Source organism: Trematomus bernacchii, unplaced genomic scaffold (assembly GCF_902827165.1).
Source record: "Trematomus bernacchii unplaced genomic scaffold, fTreBer1.1, whole genome shotgun sequence".
Lineage (NCBI taxonomy): Eukaryota > Metazoa > Chordata > Actinopteri > Perciformes > Nototheniidae > Trematomus > Trematomus bernacchii.
This window is the reverse complement of record NW_022987803.1, coordinates 3668948-3677242: the sequence shown is the minus strand read 5'-3', so window position 1 is coordinate 3677242 and position 8295 is coordinate 3668948.

The following is an 8295-nucleotide window of genomic DNA, read 5'->3' as shown; positions in this document are numbered from 1 at the left end:
CACTGTAAATACCACGCTCTCTTTTCATAATGGCGCTCCTACTACCGCGACCACATTTCAATGAAAGTGACAGTAATGCTGCTGCGCTGTGTGACACATGGACTACTGTTGGCATTTCCAAACTGAAGCATCCCGTAAAGCCAGGACGACACCGGATGTTGCTTGAGTTTTAAATCACAACACACAACTGTTGCTCAGAAATCTTATGTATTTATGCATTTACAGCTTGTTGGTTTGCTCAGTTTCTTTTATTTGATATTTATTTGTTTAATTTAGTGCAGCAATAGATCCATGTGCTATTATACCTGAAGTTTGCAGAGATGCAGGAAACAGGGCTCGTATAGAAAATTGCTTGATGCATGCTACAGATGTGGAAAACTCTATGTATATTTCTTAGGAAGGACTTAAAAAACATGGAAAGCTTTAACAGTGATGTGTCCAACTTGAAGCGCCTTAAAATGAACATTTTTTTATACATCAACATGGTTTAATGGTTGTATTCTTGTTTTGTAATGTTTTTGTTTAAGTACTTGCATAGTTGAGACTGCATATTGACTGCATAATTATATTAGGGTTTAATCATGTGGGGAAATAGTCAACTTAAAGCTATTGCTAGGCTAGCAATGCAGTGATGCTCTGCAGATTCTTTCCACTTTAAAAGTCAGTATTTCAAAGGCTGATTCTACCTTAAAAAATATCACTTTCTTAAAGATATGGCTCGACATTTTGGGAGTTTTCACTTTACTGAGAGTTAGATGAGAATATTTGCTTTAATATCATATCTATACAGAGCTTGACCATGGAGATCATTAGCTTAGCTTAGCATAAAGGCTAGAAGCCATCAACACCACTAAAGCTTATTAGTTACCATGTTTGATCTAATTTCTTTAATCAAACAGAGATGTAGAAAGACACTTAGGGAAAAACAAACTTTATTTAGCCTGATATTGTGTTTATATGCCACTTCTGTTTAATATGGAGGTTACCAAAGGAGGCAGCCATAAGGAGCACAGCACCAGACCTATTGGATTTAGCTAACACGTTTGAGGTGATTCACAGGCAGGAACCAGGCTAGGTTACTTCCAGTCTTTATGCTAAGCTAAGCTAAGCAACTCTAGGCTCTAGCTCAACACTTTTTCCACAGATTTGGTGGTATTGATCTTTCATCTAGCTCTCAGCCAGAAGTGAAAATTCACATTGGGCGAAACGCCTAACTACTACAAAAGTTCTCGACTTGATTCATTTTCAGTAACTATCATTGTATCAGCTTAATGGCAGCAATCATTCGCCAAAGCTATTGTGATTGCTATATATTTATTTTAATGGTGCATATCATTTTGTAATGAAACTCTCATAACAGCATATTACTTGATTTCTCCATGCAAAACCAAAAACAGAAAGATGAGCACGCCTGCACATCCGTTACAGTAGCTTCCTACCAACATCACTTCTATCTTCATTTTCAGAAAATGCTCAGAATGTAATTCTTTCACAGCAAATTTCATAAATAAAGACCTTCTTACACACATTTAAATGAGTCCTGGTTTACTGCTTTGAAGATCGGACCACCAGGGGCAACACTGCTGTCAAGTTCCTTCTTTCTGTCTTTTTCAAGACATCAATGGCTAAGAGGCAGCTTCACTGAAAACATTCATAACTTCCAAGAATAATGTATCAGACACAACCTTCCTGTGTGACGCACATCCGTCTTTAATCCAGATTTTAGAGAGCACTCTGGGCAAATCTAATCCCCAAATAAACAAATCACGTCAGATTTGCCTATGCTACCACTACTTTAAAAAACACAGTGCTGCAGTAAGGCAGCTGATCCCACACTGCTGTTGTTTATGAATGCATCTGCTGCTTTAGGTAATACACTGACTCATGCTGTAATATGTCTGGCTGTGGTTTATACCCACTGGCTGATCCCTGAGGTCTTATTGTGCTAAAATGACATCTGCTCTGGCTTGTTCTATGTTGTGTCTGGGATAAATTATTAAACATTTACACACATTCCTTTCAAAAGCTCAAAAAAAGAAAGATGATATACATAGTTTACAAATCCCTGTGTGTGCAAAGCCGATGGCTCTGGGTAGTTTTGTTGGATTTCAACAGGCAGATCAACTGAGAGTGACCCAGAATTAGGGTTTTCTGAAGTAGTTGTTTTGCTCATTGTTCATTAACAAATACATAAAGATCAGGTTAAACGTGGTTTTACACGCTCGGAAAAAATAAATAAACTAAACTAAACTAAACAGGAGCAACAATCTGTACTGAAGCTCTGAAGTTACATAATCAGGAGGAAAGTCAAGTTGAGCGAAAAATGACGACTTTTGACAGCTTCATGGCTTACATTGCTTTGAGACAGGGAAAATGTCAGTTAACGGACCCTTTACCAGTCTACTGTACAAGTACAACACTAATAATAGTGACAATAACAGCCTTATGTATTAATGGCTTTTAATATGCATACAGTACATTACTGTTTTAAGCTGGAATGTGATGCGAAGGATGAGTACAGCGATCAGCCACATGTCAGCTTACCAACAGGAGTCTGTTCTCTCTCCTCCACTGCTGATATGATGGAAGTGTTTCCTGAGCACTGCTGCAATAAAAGAAGCTGGACATCTGCAAAAACATCTTATTTTACTTCTAAATGACCATCTGTTCAATTCATTGTTAACTGTTAAATACGGCTCTTAGTTATAATGACCTGCACAGTATATACTCTTTTTCTGATGTCAAATGAAACATTAACAGAAATCTATAATTTTTTCATAAATGCACTTCCTTCATTTCTGAGAAAAAAAGCACTTTCACGTCTGCGTTAAAGCTGCATTTATTAATTTGATGCTTTAAATCTGACATTGGCTACGAGCCGAACATATTATCAGCAGAGCCTTCATATCCAGCAGACTTTAGCAGAAATGTGCAGTAATGCTTTACATAATGTCCACCTGATGGATGTTAGTCCAATACCTTTGGTAGTCAATGGACAGAGCAGACTGCTTCACCCGCGGTGTCTCACAGAGAGATAGCGCAGGTCCTTCCTCCTGCAGTGATCAGACTGTATAACCACCAGGGCCCCTGCTAGACCCCCCCACACACACAACAACTCGGACTATGACACCACTGTTGTAAAATAACAGCAATGTGCAATAATGTAAACTAAACTAAAAGCAAATAAAGACTACAACACCACTGTTGAGCAATAACACCACAGTATTTGCAATATGCAGTTAAAATGATTATTACTGGCTGCCTTCATTATTTGACCATTTTAATTCCGGAACAAGAATCTGTAAGTAACTCTGTGCGATATATTGTTTTTCCTCTGTTATAGCTTCTACCACACTACATTCTACATGTTACACTTAAGTATTTTATAAATACTGCTGCTGCTACTTTTCTACCCGAATGTGTACTCTGTTTTTTCTGAAAGCTGCTGCTGATGGAAACAGGACTGATGATGGGGTGAATAGAAGTGAATAGTTAAGCAGAACCAAATCAATCAGCTGACAGAAGCTTAAAGGCTCAGTAGAAACCATAGACTGTATATATAGGTAGAAACTGAGGGAAAATGCAGAGGTGTTGATCATTCACCACTTAAATGCTTAAAGACAATTTCTGAGTTTCTGTACATGCTGGAACCTCTTCTCACTAAATGTCAGCACTTTTGTCCTCATCGTGAGGGTGTCAGCTTTCAATCAATCAAAGTGTATTTATACAGCAAAATATCACACATTTTACATTTTTCTCAGGGGACTTTACAGTTTGTACAGAATATGAATACGACACCCTGTGCCCTTAGACCCTCACATGGAAAAACTCCCAAAGAAGTTAATGGGGGAAAATTGAGGAAACCTCTGGGAAAGCTGTCCCTCTCCCAGGACAGACAGATATAAGATAGATGTCATGTTTAAAACAAAAAAAAGTTAATACATTTACAACATAGATAGTCCAAATGCTAGAAAATAATGAATGTGTGTATATAAGAAGAAGATGAAGATCGATCCAGGTGGATGTCAACAATCCTCTGGGTGCCATCAAAGAAGTAGTAAGGTGAGCGTCAGGCAGAACCACAGCAACAGGGACAGCCACGACTCAGGATCCAGGACTCAAGATGCAGGACTCCGGATCCAGGATTTAGGATCCAGGACTCAGGATCCACGACTCAGGATCAACGTCTCAGGATCCAGGAAGGTTCCATGTTTGTAACTAAAATTGTATCTCACTGAACACACCTGCGGGTGCTTTGGCCAGCGTTTTGCAGGTATTTTTATCTAGGTAAAGATAAACAAACAAAATACGATTTCTAAATGAGTTTTTAGTGAGATTTAGGAGTTGTAGTTGCACATTTTAAGTTTAGGACTGAGCAGTGTTAGCAGTTACCCCATGGCTCCAGTTTTTATACTAAGCTAAAACATCCTGGCTCCAGATCTGTACTCAACACAGCCATGAGATCGATCTTATATTTCTCATCTCACAGTTAGAAAAAAGTGAATCTGATTATTTCTGTAATCATACTGCAAATACAAAGAAAATAACTTTAAAGGGAACATGACAGTATGCTAACTTTGGCTAGCATGCTTCAAAAGAACACTTGTATCCAGCTGTTAGTGTCAAAGCTTTTCCACAGTCTGAGACAAATGAAGGAGGATCTCACTGGAAAGAAGCCTCTCATTACTTACAGAATGACACTTCAAAGATGGGAGTCCCAGAGTTTACTCTGCTCTCAGCTGGAGTTGGTATGCGAGTGGTAGGCTACCGACTGCCAGAACTGAGAATGTCAAGACACCAAGCAAATCAAGCCCTATGTTGCTGAAATCTAGTGAGACAATTCCTCCCAATTCCTTCTCTTTGAGTCTACAGATATTTGATTATTCTCCCAGTGCTGTCCTCACTTGCACTGATAACGCCCCAGCATGCTCTCAAATGGACATGCAGACTGATCACAGCTTGATTTAGTTTTGTGCTTGCTCAGCAGATTTGTTGTTAATTAACTTCTCTACTTTGCCTCATCATGTTTGTAAAATAGCTTGGTTTCTGTCATTATGTCATTAATCATGTCACTTCACACTGATATAATAACATTGCTTTAATAATAACATTATATGTTGAGGTCAGATTTTATTAAACGTTTGACGTTCACCTATCTCTTAGTAAACAGTAAAAGGACTGCAGTGGTGGGAGAGGGTAAAGTGGGTCAATGAGGACAACAGTAAATGTTGTTCTGAATCATGGGGTGGATTCCCGGAGTGCCCTCATAGTTTAAAGGGGACCTATCATGCAAAATGCACTTTTGTACGTCTTTTCTACATGAATATGTGTCCCCGGTGTTCCAGGGAACTCACCAAGTGTCAGAAAACACAACCCTCTCTATTTTCCTCCATACCCAAATCTCTAAAAAAGGGGCTGCAACGGATCTGATAAAAACTGATCCAGATTTGAACACTGTCCTGACGTCAGGACGGTGGCGCTACGGCTATTGGGCCAACTCTCCACCTATCAGGGGAATGTGGGGTTGGGCCACGGCCGGCCATTGCCGCTCGAAAGCGCTGGAGACGCTGTAGTACATATGCCAGGCCTGTAAGTGGCGCTGTAGTCTGCCACAAAAGCAGCGAAGAAGACGTCCCGCGCATGGTTACCATGGTTACCATTCTGTTTATTCTCCGCTGTGGCTTTTTTTCTCCCTCCCCGAGGCAAGCGTTTGCTCCCGCTGCTTTAATTCAATGCAATCCCTCCCCGTCGAGGCAAGCACTGTAATTCTCTCCGGTTAGTCCACCAGCAGATGACAAACACCCACCTCTCCGCCTCTTCCAAGGAACAAGGGGACCGTGCAGCAGAGTTTCAGTTAGATTTTTTTTCGCCAGTCAACATGTCCGTTAAAGTTTAAATCTTCCGGACAAAATTAGAAAAGTGCCGGTCAAAGGTCTTCTTTGTTATTTATTGAGCTTTAAAACAAATGAATAACGACTCTATATAATAATATAATAAAACACGGAGGACGGAGATCTCTTTTTCTCCCCCTCTTCTGACTTGATCAGAGCACGCTCCCCTCTCCTGCAGGGGGTCAGCTGCAGCTCACAGAATCAGCCCCCTGCAAAAACAGGGCTGGAGAACAGCAAATAGAGCGAAATGAGGCATGGCTAAAATGCATGATCTGTTTGGTATTTTGAAAACAGAAACGTATAAATATACCTTATATAGGTATGGCCCTACAATATATCCTTTAAATATAGCATGATAGGTCCACTTTAATGTTTTGTCAATCTGGAGAAAGCTGAACAAACTGAAAACATGGCCAAAAGGTTAGCAAATAGATATAAAGATATTTTATTCCTTTTGTTAACAGTTTAAAGTTAACTGACGCTGTTGGTAATCTTTGGAAAGCAGTCTCTGCTATTGGTTCATCACTGAGGGATACGTACGCACCTTAATATTGTTGAACGTTTTAATTGTTTTAACAGGCAGGGATCAATATTCATCAATCATGAGTCAAAAGACAACCAAATCTTAGAACATCTTTGAAAGCTGGAGTTGCATCCTCTCCATATACAACCACCTCATGTGACCAAAGGTTCAAGCTTAGGTCGCCTGATGACAGATGAGTAAACTCCATCCATGAGAAACGACATATGCTACATAAAGAGTGGCGTGGAGGAGAGAGCAGAGACTGTATTCAAATTGGGCCAGTCGTCATTTAGTTTTTATTGTTTTTATTTGTTTTGTTGGCTTTTCCATAATGAATGATCCATGAGTCTGCAATAATCCAACTAAACAAGGGTTCCAAGAGGTTTTTGTTCTTTGTTCTTCACAAATTCAGATTTTCAGCATTTAGATCAATGCAAAAACATTTGTAGTATATTGAGACATCATGGTAATTGTATTACATTTTACTGCACTCAGTTTCCTACTTAACTATATTTTGTTTAAATATTGTCTTTATTTTAATTTTCTTGCAAGAGTCTTAGCTTTTTTAATACTTCTACTAAAAGAATCTTCTTTCTGTGTCTCTGTATGCAACAATTATACCAAAGCAAATTCCTTGTATGTGTAAACCTACTTGGTAATAAAACTGATTCTGATTTAAAACATTATTCTAGGTAAGAACATCCCTGTTGGATAAAGTGGAAGTCATACTTCAAAAGAAGAAAAAAAAAGTAAGTGTTGGAAAACACAGGACTAATTGCCCAGTAGCCTCTTCACACACTATTATTTTTACCAGGATCCTGTCCTAACCTTTAGGGGCAATTGTGAGAAAAACAAAATAATAATGATTATTCTCTTAGAAGTTCGAAGTTAGAGTTAGTACTCTATGTACTACTACATTGACCCCCACTGCAGTCAGCCTGTCGATGTGTCCCTGGGCAAGACACTTCATCCCAGATTGCTCCTTTGGGTATTGTCCACAGTATGGCATGTGTTACATCTCTAATAAGTAACATGTGATATAATGTAATGTAAAGCGCTTTGAGCACTCGGAAAGCGCTAAATAAAAAAATAGAAATTACCATGAATTATTACTAAACCGTTTTTCCCTTTAAGTGAATGAAGGGCTCCTTGTAAACAGCTGATGTTGTTATGTGTGTACACTGATCATCAGAACTCAGTGTGTGAATGCCCTCTGCAGGTACTGTGAGGAACTGCAGCAGGCACCCTTCAGGTTTCATTACACTGGGACTAAAACCATTTGGACTTCCAGAGGTCATATTTTATTCCTCTTCTACTGCAAGAGTGATGCATAAGTCCAGATGTAGCTCTTGTCACGGCTTCCTTGGACAGTTGTCTTCATCATGAGCCTGAGTCTTCATCATGTCTTCTTCATGAGCCTGAGTCTTCATTATGTCTGATGTTCGGATCCAGACATATGTTAAGCAGCAATCCTCAATTAAGCCTGACACTGGCTGGTCAGCCAGTGGAACAGAGGCCTGTACTACGAAGCTGGTTCAACCTAACCTGGATATGTTTGAGTTAGCCGGTTGGCCCATTCCAAAACATACGCGCTCTGGCTAAACTGTACTATGACGCTGGTTATCAAGTGGATCGCTCAAGCCAGCCGTGTCCTATCTAGTTAGGTGCGCGTTCACATGAAAGGGGTGGTATTTGGAGCATTCGACCAATCTCAAACACGGACAAGCGTACTGACAGCGCAGCGTCATACTTCCTGAATGAAAAGTGAACTTTAATATTAGTCAAATATGAAGAAGTTAAACTTTAAACATCCATGACTTAAACACTTTATCCAGGATAAAAGCCACATAGCTGCACCTGCAAGGTGAATACAGCTGGTAA